Genomic DNA, 15,884 nt, shown 5'->3' on the forward strand with positions numbered 1-15,884 from the left:
ATCATAGCCAATCTAACCTGCACGTCTTTGGACTGTGGGAGGAAACCGGAGCACCCGGAGGAAACCCACACAGACATGAGGAGAATGTGCAAACTCCACACAGACAGTGACCCGAGGCCGGAATCGAACCCAGGTCCCTGGCACTGTGAGGCAGCTGTGTTAACCACTGTGCCACCGTGCCGCCCTAATCATGACCATTGCCAAATGTTGTTAAATCCCATCTGGCCCACAAAGGAAATCTGTCATTGTTACCTGGTTTGGCTGATCACTATGTCAGTAATTGTAAACTCTGGCAATTACACTGATGAAGGCAGGTTTCAATCAATCAACAATGTTATTTGCAGGAAACCACATGGGGTTTGTAACCACACTGAGCTGTGTGTGGAATAAACTTGCAGAAGGTAAAAGTCAAGTTGCTTGCATTATCCCTCCACCAATTACTATCTTCAAATTTGACTCTGTGAATGAGTGGAGGAAGAGCAGTCACTCAGTAAAATGGTGCAGCTATAGATGGTGACTGGGGAGATGGTAAGGCCCTGGTCAGCTGTATTAAATGCTGCCCTGCATCTCAGTAAGTGAGGGCCCAATCGAAGGGACAGGCTTTGGAGCGAGATAGTGGACAGTTTGAGTATTGATTCCTTCAAATACAAATTAGATTGATTTCCGGAAATAACATTTTGAGGACCAGTAAGTGAGTAACTTGACACTGGAGGTTTAGTGACTGTAACGGGCTCGGTGGCAGTGGGTGGGTGGGGCGGGGGGGCAGGATGCGGCTAGTTGTGAGGGGGCAACAGTTGACTCTGGGCCTTTGGTTCCCAAAGCTCTCACCCACTGGGGGTTTCCCCACCCCATGCCTGAGTGTGCTGCAGTCTCATTCACTGATCACTGCGATTGCTCGAAACCTCCATTATCATTGTATCATGTGATTTGATTTGATTTGATTTATTATTGTCACATGTATTAACATACAGTGAAAACTATTGTTTCTCATGCGCTATACAGACAAAGCATACCGTTCATAGAGAAGGAAAGGAGAGGGTGCAGAATGTAATGTTACAGTCATAGCTAGGGTGTAGAGAAAGATCAACTTAATGCAAGGTAAATCCATTCAAAAGTCTGACGGCAGCAGGGAAGGAGCCGTTCTTGAGTCGGTTGGTACGTGACCTCAGACTTTTGTATCTTTTTCCCGACGGAAGAAGGTGGAAGAGAGAATGTCCGGGGTGCGAGGGGTCCTTAATTATGCTGGCTGCTTTGCTGAGGCAGCGGGAAGTGTAGACAGAGTCAATGGATGGGAGGCTGGTTTGCGTGATGGATTGGGCTACCTTCGTGACCTTTTGTAGTTCCTTGCAGTCTTGGGCAGAGCAGGAGCCATACCAAGCTGTGATACAACCAGAAAGAATGCTTTCTATGGTACAACTGTAAAAGTAACAATGACCAGGATGGGTGAAGGTCTCTGGTCTTTTCATACCCAGAAATTCTCACGTAATTCCGGAATGCTTTTTGAAGAGTTTTTTTGATCTGGTGTTTTTGGATTCCACTTTGCCCTTCAACATTGGAATCTGTGAAGGTCACATCAGGACTGTTCTTGCTATTGGTTGGAAAACCAACTCTACTGTCAAACTCGTTTGACTACACTTGGAGTCCTGTTCACATTTCTGATCTCCATGTTATGAAAAGGATATAGAGGCAGAAGAGAAGTGATAAAAATTATTTACATGCATTATTTTAGAATTTAGATGTTCTAACTGCCCAAGACAAAATAGACAAGCTGGGGCTATTTTTTTCTAAAAACAAAATATCTGAGGGGTGACCTGATCGAGGTCTTTAAGATGAAGAATGATTTTGATAAAATAGACATTGAACAGATGTTTCTTTCGGTGTTGGAATCCAAAACAAGGGATCTTAAAAATAAGACATTAAAACGTCTTTACCCAGAGTATGTGGGATGTGGGTCTGAAATACCAATTCCTCATGTAGTCCGTTCCTGATTTGAGTCAGTTCGCTGTAAGAAACTCTTCCACAGGAAGAGAACAAGGCTGCAGGAGTAATACCCCGATCTTTCTGTGATGGCTTCAGCCGGGCCAATGAGGTTGGCTTGCTCGAGTATGAACTTCCTGATGAGTCCGACTGCCCCTCAACCGCGGCTATATTCGCAGCCAGGCGTCCCCAGAGAGGGAGCATGCGGTGTCCACGGGCGCAGTTGACGCCTTCCGTGCCCGCTGGGCACCGCAGGGGCTGGGATGTTTTATTGACCCCGATAACCACATTTTAATTTGATGTTTTAAGTTTCCTTTCTGCTTTGTCTTTTGTTTCAGGCAATTCCCCCTCCTTTTGGGGAGTTGCCCTTTTTGAGTTGTCCCTAAGTTAATTTGATTTTGTTTATTTTGTTGGTATCCAAAAAGAGATACCTGATGATTCCTAATTGACGGTTAAATCAGGGAGCCTCATGCTCCCTATTTAAAGCAGGTGTGTCAGACTCCCAGCCTGAATTCAGCAGGGAGCAACTGGAGAGCTGGCTGTGTACAGATGTATACATACCTACAAGATTATGAGAGGCATGGACCAGAGTGGATAGTCAGAAGCTTTTTCCCAGGGTGGAAGAGTCAATTACTAGGGGACATAGGATTAAGGTGCGAGGGGCAAGGTTTAAAGGAGATGTACGGGGCACATTTTTTACACAGAGAGCGGTGGGTGCCTGGGACTCGTTGCCGGGGGAGGTAGTGGAAGCGGATACGGTAGTGACTTTTAAGGGGCGTCTTGACAAGTACATGAATGAGATGGAAATAGAGGGGTGTGGTCCCCGGAAGGGTAGGGGGTTTTAGTTAAGTCGGGCAGCATGGTCGGTGCAGGCTTGGAGGGCCGAAGGGCCTGTTCCTGTGCTGTAATTTTCTTTGTTCTTTGTGTGGTGTAAATAAGGTAACTTGATGACGGGACTTCTCTCTCTGTGGAGTTATTACACTTTCAGAGCCTCTTTAACCTGCTCCATTGCAACTGGGAAAAGCCGACTTCTTACTAACTAGCTGTCACCCACTGAACATTAAAATGGGAGAGGAAATAACCCCAATAATTCTGTTCTGTCAACATCCCAGAAGCTGATGATGGAGGACTAGAGGCAGAAGGAGCAGCGAAGCTTGTGAACGGCAACTTGTAGAAGCTGCAATCGTTCTCATACACGGGTGATAAAGGCAAATTCACAGCACAGAACGTGTCAATGATTGAGTGGGAAACAGGATCTGGTTAAATATCAGAGTGATAGTAACATAGACACTGAGGGATTTGAACATTAGGACTGGAAATTCAAATTCCTGTGCTTGCTGAACCTGGAGCCCGTGTAGGGCAGCAAGGATTGGGCTGATGATGGAATGGGATGAGTTTGGATGGAAACAGATATAGTTGGTTATAATCCCTTAATCCAGGTGGTGAACAGAAGTCATTCTATTTAATTTTATACTGGATACTGGGCAAGAAACAGGCCATTCAGCCCATCCACTCCATGATGGTGTTTCTCTTTCACTCCAGCCTCTTCCCATTTTCCCTCATCTAAATCTACCACCCTAACCCTCTATTCCCTTCTCCCTCACTGGCTTATCCAGCTTCCCCTTAAACACATCGATACTAATCACTTCCACCACTCCCTGTGGGAGCGAGTTCCACATTCTCACCACTCTCTGGATAAGAACATTTCTCCTTAAATCCCTCTCGGATTTCTTGGTGACGATCCTACATCAACCTCTAGTCGTGTTTTTCCCCACAAGAGGAAACATTCTCTCTGTTTCCACTTGATGAGAACCTTTCAGAATCATAAAGGTCTCTGAGAGGTCACCTCGCCACCCCCCCTGTGGAGTTATTACACTTTCAGAGCCTCTTTAACCTGCTCCATTGCAACTGGGAAAAGCCGACTTCTTACTAACTAGCTGTCACCCACTGAACATTAAAATGGGAGAGTCACCCGTACCCCCCCCCCCACACACACACACACACACAGCCTGCCAATCCTTTCCTGATGCGCAAACCCATTCTTTTCTGATAACATCTCTGTAAATATTCTCTGCACCCTCTGCAGTATTTTGCTTTTATAAAACGGTGACCAGAGTACACAGTGTGGTTTAATCAGGAGGTCAGAGTGCAGAAAAGCACCGATACAGAAACTGATACAGGAGGGGGTGGGCTGAAGCAAGATTCCGTGGCAAACATTGGGTTTATGAAGAGGAAGAGAACTAGAAACATGAAATAAAATTTGACCTTTCCAGCAACTCCCAAAAACTCTGAATAAGTTAGAAAAAAGCATCGTTTGTCAATAGCCAGAAGCAAGTTTTCCTGTCAGTGGTGGATCAAGGCTTCCAATTTTTTTGTCAATGTTTTAGGAAGGTTTATCTCTCAATTCAGTTTTCCTTCTCCTTTCTGGGTAATTCCATCCTGCCTAAGATGTAAGTCTGGAGGTGTGGAGTTCCACAACTTTGATGTGATGGGGCAGTTGGAGGAGGCCACATTGCAGAGGACCCTGATTCCAATGGTGAAGATACAGAGATAAGGAAACGAGGAGGGTGCAAATGAATGGAGATAACTGTGTCCATGAGAAGAGAGACTGGGAGAGAGCTGAGGTGACAGTGACGCAATGACGGACAATTTGGTTTGAGGGTTTTGAGTTTCGAACATACCCATCTTGACAACGGAGCCAAATTCCAAAATATCAGAAGTATTTCAGGAAAGAGGAACAGAAAGCTGCTCATTTTTCATTGGTTTCTCTGAGCTTGAGAAAGCTGCCTCTCCCCAACAGTAAGAGTTTTAACAACACCAGGTTAAAGTCCAACAGTTTTATTTGGTAGCAAATACCATTAGCTTTCGGAGCACTGCTCCTTCGTCAGATGGAGTGGATTATCTGTCGAAGGAGCAGCGCTCCGAAAGCTAATGGCATTTGCTACCAAATAAACCTGTTGGACTTTAACCTGGTGTTTTTAAAACTCTTACAGTGTTTACCCCAGTCCAACGCCGGCATCTCCACATCATGACCCCCCAGGAGGGACAGAAAGCATCCACAAGCATGTGTCTACCTACAGACTGTCTCAATGCTTCAACTCTCCTTGATTTCAGGATGTGCCCATGTCGGCCAGTTCCCCACAACACGAGTTTATTTTATTTATTTATTAGTGTCACAAGTAAGGCTTACATTAACACTGCAATGAAGTTACTGTGAAATACCCCTAGTCGCCACACTCCGGCACCTGTTCGGGTACACTGAGGGAGAATTTATCACGGCCAATGCACCTAACCAGCACGTCTTTCAGACTGTGGGAGGAAACTGGAGCACCCAGAGGAAACCCATGCAGACACAGGGAGAATGTGCGGACTTCGCACAGACTCTGACCAAGCCGGGAATCGAACCCGGGTCCCTGGCGCTGTGAGGCAGCAGTTCTAACCTCTGTGCCACCGCAGCGCCCCTGACATGAGTAAGTCATTAAACAGCTTAGACAAGGCCCCAACTTAATTGCCAAATGACACAACCCAGGCCACGGTGACTGAAACAACAGTTCAACCATAACCGTTTGTTAGAGGTAATCTTCGGATTTACGACACAATTGGTTCCTGAAAACCACATTGTAAATAGAAACATTGTACATTGGAACCAATTTCCCCACAGGAACAATGGTGTAAATGGGAGATTGGTTCCTAAACCAAGGCTGGAAATCACTCATGGGGAGCCCGGCGCTGCCAAGCGCTCTCAGTTGTGGCCCCGTCAAGTCACTGAGGCGACTGTTGATGTCTGCACGCCTCAGCACAAGTTCCTCAGTTAGTGCGGCGGATTTGCCTGTTTAATCTTGAACCTCTGCTGTTCTGAGTGCATCTTAAATACAACACAAGCGTATAACTGCATTAAAATTGTGACAGTTGTGCCAAAAAAAACAGAATAAAACATTAATTTTCAACATAATAAGGATGGTTTGACTTGTGCAGTCATGCAGATGTGTCCACGTAGATCATCATTCCGCATGTATGAACATGCTGGCTTTGGAAAGTCCAAACTGATGAAATGGGGTTTCAATTTATAAACTTTGTAGGTGTCGTTCGTCATAACTCAAACATTGTAAAGTCCAGGATTGCCTGTATTGTCACTATGGATGTCCATAAAATAAAAACTGAAAATGCTGGAAACATTCAGCAGGCCTGGGAGCATCGGTGGAGAGAGAAACATGTTTCATACGTAATGTTTCAGTGAGATATCGCACTTGGAGCAAGAGGAATAAAAGGATTTGGGGGGGAAGAGGGGATCAGAATATTGAATTTGATGATCAACCATGATCATATTGAATGGTGGAGCGGGCTCGAAGGGCCGAATGGCCTCCTCCTGCTCCTGTTTTCTATGTTTCTATGTTGCTATACGGACAAACAGTCATTTAAGACTCAAAATCTTAACTCTTTTTATTTCAGACTTCCAGCATCTGCAGCATTTTGCTTTTATTATTTGGGTGTTCATGGATGTCCATGTACGTGTGCATGTCTGGTGTCATGTGTGTGTGTGTTTTGTGGGATTTGTATGTTTGAGTGTGATTGTGAATTAGAGTGTGTGTAGACATGTGTGTCCACACTTGTTTCTCACACTTCTTGGGGAAGCAGGAACCATTGTATTTGATCTCTGCTACATACACTGTTCCCTGGCTATCAACTCCACCCAATTCCCCAGCAACAGACTCAGATTCAGCCAGTCTGTTCACACCCAAATGTCATATTTGACCCTGAAATGGTCTTTCAATGTTCATGCCTTCTCTAATACCACTTATTTCCACATCACCTGACTTTCTGTCTGAACCTATCCCCTGCTGAAGTCCTCACCCCTGCCTCGAGGCTCGAATATTCCAAAGCACCCCGGCTGCTCTCTCACATTCGACCCCACGTAAACTTGAGGTCATCCAAAGACGCTGCTTCCCGTGCCTTACCTTGATTTCGCTCTATCACCAACACACATTGGTTCTGGTCAAGAAGAGTTACAACCCTCCGAGGTCACCACACTCCTCCAATTCTGGCATCCCTAATTTTAGTTGCAACATTGAGGACCATGCCTTCATTTCCCTCCGTACCCCTACTCCCTACACTTCTCCTCTCTCTGCCTCACTCCTCCTTAAAGACATTCCTCAAAACCTGCCTCTTTAACCTTGCTTTTTGGTCACCTGACTGAATATCTCCTGATAATGTTCGTGTGAAGCACTTTGGGACATGGTGTTAAGTGAAGAATGCGATATAAATATGGGTTATTGTTGTGGTGTTTGAATCAATGGGAAGATTTTCCGGCCTCCCAGCCGTGTTTTTCCCGCTGGTGGGAGGTGGTGTGTTGTTTGCTAGTGGTGGGAATTCTCTGGTCCCACCGCAGTCAATGGGAATTCCCATCAAACATCACAGCGGTGGGAAGCTCGTGCGCAGGAGTGCGCTGCGGTGGAACCGGAGAATCCCGCCGGCGTGAACAGCCGGAGAATTCTGACCAATATGTTTGTTTGCTTACGCATGCGTGGCCAGGTGTTGTTGTGTATGAGTATGTATAATACGGTGCAAGTACATGTGTGTGTGTGTCTGTGTGTGTTACTATTTACCATTTATATAGACGATCTGGAGGAGGGGACTGAATGTCGGGTAACAAAGTTTGCAGACGACAGAAAGATAAGTGGAAAAGTGAATCGTGTGGAGGGCATAGAAGGTCTGCAGAGAGATTTGGACAGGCTGAGTGAGTGGGCGAGGATCTGGCAGATGGAGTATAACGTTGACAAATGCGAGGTTATTCACTTTGGAGGAAATAATAGCAAATTGGATTATTATCTAAATGGAAAGAAATTACAACATGCTGCTGTGCAGAGGGACCTGGGGGTCCTTGTGCATGAGATGCAAAAACCCAGTCTGCAGGTGCAACAGGTGATCAAGAAGGCAAATGGGATGTTGGCCTATGTCGCAAGGGGGATAGAATATAAAAGCAGAGATGTCTTGCTGCATCTGTACAGAGCATTGGTGAGGCCACAGCTGGAATACTGTGTGCAGTATTGGTCCCCTTATTTGCGGAAGGATATATTGGCCTTGGAGGGAGTGCAGAGAAGGTTCACCAGGTTGATACCAGAGATGAGGGGTGTTGATTATGAGGAGAGACTGAGCAGATTGGGTTTGTACTTGTTGGAATTTAGAAGGCTGAGGGGGGATCTTATAGAGACCTATAAGATAATGAAGGGGCTGGATAGGGTAGAGTTGGAGAGATTCTTTCCACTTAGAAAGGAAGCTAGAACTAGAGGGCACAGCCTCAAAATAAAGGGGGGTCAGTTTAGGACAGAGTTGAGGAGGAACTTCTTCTCTCAGAAGGTGGTGAATCTCTGGAATTCTCTGCCCACTGAAGTGGTGGAGGCTACCTCGTTGAATATGTTTAAATCACGGATAGATGGATTCCTGATCGGTAAGGGAATTAGGGGTTATAGGGATCAGGCGGGTAAGTGGAACTGATCCACTTCAGATCAGCCATGATCTTATTGAATGGCGGGGCAGGCTCGAGGGGCTTGATGGCCTACTCCTGCTCCTATTTATTATGTTCTTATGTTCTTAATGTTTGTGTATGTTTGTCTGTCTGTGTCTGTATGTCTGAGTGTGTGTGTGTATGTCTGTGTGTGTATGTTTGTGCGTGTGTGAATCTGTATGTCTGTGTATATGTTTGAGTGCGTGTGCGTCTTAATGTTTGATTGTCTGTCTGTGTGTGTATGTCTGTGTGTGTATGTCTGTGTGTGTATGTTTGTCTGTGTGTGAATCTATATGTGTGTGTGTGCATCTGTGTGTATGTTTATGTGTGTGTGTGCGTGTTAAGGTTTGTGTTTGTCTGTGTGTGTGTGTGTGTTACTGTTTGTGTTTGTCTGTCTGTGTATATCTGTGTCTGTGTGTGTTAATGTTTGTGTCTGTCTGTGTGTGTGTATGTCTGAGTGTGTGTGTGTGAATCTGTATGTCTGTGTGTGTGTGCCTCTCTGTGTGTATGTCTGTATGTCTGAATCTGTATGTCTATGTGTGTGTGTGTGTGTGTGCGTCTATGTGTGTGCATGTCTGTGTGTGTGTGTGTGTGTCTGTGTGTGTGCGTGTGTCTGTGTGTGTATGTCTGTGTGTGTGTGTGTGTGTCTGTGTGTGTGCGTGTGTCTGTGTGTGTGTGTGTGTCTGTGTGTGTATGTCTGTGTGTGTGTGTGTGTGTCTGTGTGTGTATGTCTGTGTGTGTGTGTGTGTGTGTGTGTGTCTGTGTGTGTATGTCTGTGTGTGTGTGTGTGTGTGTGTGTGTGTTAATGCGTGTGTTTGTGTGTGTCTGGGCTCACATGCACGAGGATTCCCGACCTGGAGAGGCTGGATCTCACGATAGGCAGGGAAATTGAATCCGTTTTTTTAAGTATTTGAGGTTTAATTTAAAAGCAAGAGAAAGAATGAAATATATAATCTGTAAATTCAGTAACTAAACCAAACAAGGGGAAAAAACATACTCAGAATTTCCAGCTCTGCGTGACCTGAACGGTTAGTGCATAATTGATGTTCTGACTATCAGGAACAAGTTAATTTAAGCTCATCACCATGTGATTAAACGTCCTTGGGAGATTTGGTGTGGTTCTTTCAGTCAGAAGCAGGTGAGTGTCAGTCACACAGCCACATAAACAAGTGTTTTAATGTGATTATGAGCAAAGCATTGAGAGGTCTATTTATCTCGGTTTTGCACTGGGATTTTTTTTTGTCTGTCTTTAACACGGGAGGCTGTGACATTTGAAGCCAGTTCAGCTGTGTCAGAGACAGAACACGAGGGCTTTATTTTCGAAATAGCTGAAGAGAGTGTCATTGGGACTTCATTAAAAATTCACACTTACCACAACGAAGCCACAATTAAACTGACCCAATCCCACGGAGCCCAGAGGTGGAGTGGAAATGTGTCTTCAGAAAGGGACTTGAAGAATTTGCAATGCTTGCTCACTGATATTATCTGAATCCAAGGAGCATTTTTAAAAAACCCAACAAACTCCCCGATTTTAAGGCATGACGTCTCCGTTGTGACACAGTGCATAGTAATCACACTTCAGAGTTACAAGGTTCACGGTTCAAGTCCTAACTCCAGGGTTTCAGTACAAAGGTCAAGGCTGAGACTCAAGTGCTGTAGTGGGGGAGTGCTGCACTGTCGGAGGAGCTGTCTTTCATAGAATCATAGAATCCCTGCAGTGCAGGAGGAGGCCATTCGTGCCGTCAAGTCTGCACCGACAACAATCCCAGCCAGGCCCTATCCCCATAACCCCATGCATTTACCCTGGGGCAGCACGGTAGCACAGGGGCAGCACGGTAGCACAGTGGTTAGCACTGCTGCTTCACAGCTCCAGGGTCCTGGGTTCGATTCCCGGCTCGGGTCACTGTCTGTGTGGAGTTTGCACATTCTCCTCGTGTCTGCGTGGGTTTTCTCCGGGTGCTCCGGTTTCCTCCCACAGTCCAAAGATGTGCGGGTTAGGTTGATTGGCCAGGTTAAAAATTGCCCCTTAGAGTCCTGAGATGCGTAGGTTAGAGGGATTAGCAGGTAAATATGTGGGGGTAGGGCCTGGGTGGGATTGTGGTCGGTGCAGACTCGATGGGCAGAATGGCCTCCTTCTGCACTGTAGGGTTTCTATGATTTCTATGATAATCCCCCTGACACTAAGGGGCAATTTAGCATGGCCAATCAACCTAACCTGCACATCTTTGGACTGTGGGAGGAAACTGGAGCACCCGGAGGAAACCCACGCAGACACGGGGAGAACGTGCAGACTCCACACAGACAGTGACCCAAGCCGGGAATCGAACCCGGGACCCTGGCACTGTGAGGCAGCAGTGCTAACCACTGTGCCACTGTGCTACTCCAAACTGGAAAGGTTAAGAAATTTCAGGAGAGGGTACTGTCTATCTTCTCAGTTTGCTGGAAGAGATTCCAAAGATTTTGAAGTAGAAGGGAGTTCTTCCTGTCTCCTGGCCAATATTTACCCTTCAAATAACACCCTCAAAACAGACTGTCTGGTGAATATCACATTGCTGCTGCTGTGGGATCTTGCTGTGTACAAATCGGCTGCTGCATTTCCGACATTACAAAAGTGACTTCATTGGCCATAAAGTGCTTTGGGAAATGCAGTGATTGTGAAGAATGCTCTCGATAAAATATACTTTCATTTATATATACCGCTATTCCAGAACACAATATCCCGAAGCATTGCACAAGGAATGAAGTACTTTCTGAATCCCTGTTATAATCTGGGAAATATTGTCGAGTGCAAGCCTTGCTAACAGCTTGCCAAATGTTTACTTTCCAAACATTTAATTCAGTGACTGCATCTGCTACAGAATGGATTTCCATTATCTATGTGACAAGCAGTTTACATATCAGCTGGCGTGTTGCATCGGCACAGGGGATAGATAGCCTGCTGTCTAAAACAAGGACACAATGCTCACTCTCACTGGGATATGGTTCCTGAAGGTGCTCACTCTCACTGGGATACAGTTCCTGAAGGTGTTGACTCTCACTGGGATATGGTTCCTGAAGATGCTGACTCTCACTGAGATACAGTTCCTGAAGGTGCTGACTCTCACTGGGATACAGTTCCTGAAGGTGCTGACTCTCACTGGGATACAGTTCCTGAAGGTGCTGACTCTCACTGGGATACAGTTCCTGAAGGTGCTGACTCTCACTGGGATACAGTTCCTGAAGGTGCTGACTCTCACTGGGATACAGTTCCTGAAGGTGCTGAACTCTCACTGGGGGTCAGTTCCTGAAGGTGCTGAACTCTCACTGGGGGTCAGTTCCTGAAGGTGCTGACTCTCACTGGGATACTGTTCCTGAAGGTGCTGACTCTCACTGGGATACAGTTCCTGAAGGTGCTGACTCTCACTGGGATACAGTTCCTGAAGGTGCTGACTCTCACTGGGATACAGTTCCTGAAGGTGCTGACTCTCACTGGGGGATAGTTCCTGAAGGTGCTGATTCTCACTGGGATACAGTTCCTGAAGATGCTGATTCTCACTGGGGGACAGTTCCTGAAGATGCTGATTCTCACTGGGATACAGTTCCTGAAGATGCTGATTCTCACTGGGGGACAGTTCCTGAAGGTGCTGACCTGATTTGGAGGTAAGTGAGCACTTTGGTGACAGTGACCACAATTCGATTACGTTTACCTTAGCAATAGAAAAGGATAGGTATATACCAAAGGGCAAGAGTTATAGCTGGGGGAAAGGAAATTATGATGCGATTAGGAGAGATTTAGCTGGCATAGGTTGGGGAAGGAAACTGCAGGGGATGGGCACAATTGTAACGTGGAACTTGTTCAAGGAACAGCTACTACGCGTCCTTGATAAATATGTACCTGCCAGGCAGGGAGGAAGCAGACGTGTGAGGGAACCGTGGTTTACTAAGGAGGTTGAATCTCTTGTGAAGAGGAAGAAGGAGACTTATGTTAAGATGAGACGTGAAGGCTCAGTTAGGGCGCTTGAGAGTTACAAGTTAGCCAGGAAGGACCTAAAGAAAGAGTTAAGAAGAGCCAGGAGGGGACATGAGAAGTCTTTGGCGGGTAGGATCAATGAAAACCCTCAAGCTTTCTATAGATATGTCAGGAGTAAAAGAATGACTAGGGTAAGATTAGGGCCAGTCAAGGACAGTAGTGGGAAGTTGTGCGTGGAGTCTGAAGAGATAGGAGAGGCACTAAATGAATATTTTTCGTCGGTATTCACACTGGAGAGGGATAGTGTTGTCGAGGGGAGTACTGAGATGCAGGCTGTTGGACTGGATGGGATTGAGGTTCATAAGGAGGAGGTGTTAGCAATTCTGGAAAGGGTAAAAATAGATAAGTCCCCTGGGCTGGATGGGATTTATCCTAGGATTCTCTGGGAGGCTAGAGAGGAGATTGCAGAGCCTTTGGCTTTGATCTTTGTGTCGTCATTGTCTACAGGAACAGTGCCAGAAGACTGGAGGATAGCAAATGTTGTCCCCTTATTCAAGAAGGGGAGTTGGGACAACCCTGGTAATTATAGACCGGTGAGCCTTACTTCTGTTGTGGGCAAAGTATTGGAAAGGATTATAAGAGATAGGATTTATAATCACCTAGAAAGGAATAATTTGATGAGGGATAGTCAGCACGGTTTTGTGAAGGGTAGGTCGTGCCTCACAAACCTTATTGAGTTCTTTGAGAAGGTGACCAAAGAGGTGGATGAGGGTAAAGCAGTTGATGTGGTGTATATGGATTTCAGCAAAGCGTTTGATAAGGTTCCCCATGGTAAGCTTTTGCAGAAAATACGCACACATGGGATTGAGGGTGAATTAGTGGTTTGGATCAGGAATTGGCTAGCTGTAAGAAAACAAAGGGTGGTGGTTGATGGGATATATTCATCCTGGAGTTCAGTTACTCGTGGTGTACCGCAAGGATCTGTTTTGGGGCCACTGCTGTTTGTCATTTTTATTAATGACCTGGATGAGGGCGTGGTAGGATGGATTAGTAAATTTGCGGATGACACTAAAGCCGGTGGAGTTGTAGACAGTGCGGAGGGAAGTGGCAGGGTACAGAGGGACATAGATAAGCTGCAGAGCTGGGCTGAGAGGTGGCAAATGGAGTTTAATGCGGAAAAGTGCGAGGTGATTCACTTTGGAAGGAGTAACAGGAATACAGAGTACTGGGCTAATGGTAAGATACTTGGTAGTGTGGATGAACAGAGGGATCTGGGTGTCCATGTGCATAGATCCCTGAAAGTTGGCACCCAGGTTGATAGGGCTGTTAAGAAGACGTACGGTGTGTTAGCTTTTATTGGTAGAGGGATTGAGTTTCGGAGCCAGGAGGTCATGCTGCAACTGTACAAAACTCTGGTGCGACCGCATTTGGAGTATTGTGTACAGTTCTGGTCGCCGTATTATAGGAAAGATGTGGAAGTGTTGGAAAGGATGCAGAGGAGATTTACCAGGATGTTGCCTGGTATGGTGGGAAAATCGTATGAGGAAAGGTTGAGGGGCTTGAGGTTGTTTTCGTTAGAGAGAAGGTTAAGAGGTGACTTAATAGACGCATACAAGATGACGAGAGGATTAGATAGGGTGGATAGTGAGAGCCTTTTTCCTCGGATTGTGATGGCTAGCACGAGGGGACATAGCTTTAAATTGAGGGGTGAGAGATATAGGACAGATATTAGAGGTAGGTTCTTTACTCAGAGAGTAGTAAGGGCGTGGAATGCCCTGCCTGCAGCAGTAGTGGACTCGTCAACATTAAGAGCATTCAAATGGTTCTTGGATAAAGATATGGATGATATTGGAATAGTGTAGATTAGAGGGGCTTTAGATTGGTACCACGGGTCGGCGCAACATTGAGGGCCGAAGGGCCTGTACTGCGCTGTAATGTTCTATGTTCTATGTTCTATGATACAGTTCCTGAAGTTGCTGACTCTCACTGGGACACAGTTCCTGAAGGTGCTGACTCTCACTGGGGGACAGTTCCTGGAGGTGCTGACTCTCACTGGGATACAGTTCCTGAAGGTGCTGACTCTCACTGGGGGACAGTTCCTGGAGGTGCTGACTCTTACTGGAGGACAGTTCCTGAAGGTGCTGAACTCTTACTGGGATACAGTTCCTGAAGGTGCTGACTCTCACTGGGATACGGTTCCTGAAGGTGTTGACTCTCACTGGGATACGGTTCCTGAAGGTGTTGACTCTCACTGGGATACAGTTCCTGAAGGTGCTGACTCTCACTGGGATACAGTTCCTGAAGGTGCTGACTCTCACTGGGGGACAGAAGTGTTTTCGGGACTGGTTGGTATTTCTCCTTCCAGCCCAGCAATACTTAATTCAGTAATACCCTCTGCATGGTACTAATCCCTCAGAGCAGGCCAGAGGTCTCAGTCGGGGGTGTCAAGATTGTGCGTTTAAAATTGAGAGCATTGGGGAGCAGCTGATTAATTTGTTAATTTAGTGAGGGCTCCCTCATTTCCTGTGTCTACTCTTCCTTTCTCATCGAATCCCCCTTCCCTTCCAATTCATTAAAGGATCTTTTGGATTGGAAGCTGCCTTACTGGGGATGGAGTTAAATGTTGGGGGAGGGTGCAAGGTGGGGAGGGAATATCTTGTCAGTCGAGAAATAAAGTATTGACAGGAGAAGGAATTGAAAAATAATCAAATGCTTTGAGAGAAATCTGAATTAAAATGATCAAAGCCTGGACTCAGTTTTCTGAAAAGGTGAGGCTTCTAGTTATGACGGTGGAAACTGGTTTATTCTTTTGCAAGCAATTTCCTCAAAGCATTCATTTTAATTTTTTTTTGTTGCAGATGTTTTATTTGTATTGTCTTTGATGTTTGACCTTTCAAATTGCTGTTAATGTTTTAACAGAATGAATAAATCTTCTATCACAAATTGGAAATGCAAATATAAATACAGCCCTTTATCTGAAATTGGGGTCATTCTAATTTGCAAAGTTGAGGAGAGCAGTTCTTAATGTGAGGCAGTGTTACTGTGTTCATAATTATATAGTTAGGTGGCAAAGTGAAGTAACAGATGGGGGGGGGGGGGGGGGGGGCGGTTGGTGAGAGAGAGAGAGACCGAGTGGAAGAGATAGAGTGTTGGAAACACAGAGAGAGAGAGGGAGGAAGAGATTAAGAGTGTCACAGACACAGAGAGAGACAGACATGCAGACAGAGGGGGAGACAGAGAGAGAGAGGCGCACAGACAAAGAGAGATATGGAAAGACAGTGGGCTTATATTTACTGATTTGAGTCACTAGGTGTGGGAAATCCGTAAGGTGGGATTCAACCCCCCCCCCCGCCCCGCCGCCCCAAAACCACGCCCCCCCCCCCCCCCCCCCCCCCCAGCCCCCCACCAGACTGGAGAGTTACAACGTGCATTTGACAACTCTGATAGGTTCCCCAC

General features: G+C 46.0%; 1 protein-coding gene across 2 annotated transcripts in view; it reads left to right on the plus strand.

Annotated features, from left to right (window-relative positions):
* foxp4 (forkhead box P4) overlaps positions 1–15,884 on the plus strand; it is a 447,909-nt gene that overhangs the window by 352,456 nt on the left and 79,569 nt on the right. The window lies entirely within an intron of this gene.

This window comes from Mustelus asterias, chromosome 25, assembly GCF_964213995.1.
Source record: "Mustelus asterias chromosome 25, sMusAst1.hap1.1, whole genome shotgun sequence".
Classification (NCBI taxonomy): domain Eukaryota; kingdom Metazoa; phylum Chordata; class Chondrichthyes; order Carcharhiniformes; family Triakidae; genus Mustelus; species Mustelus asterias.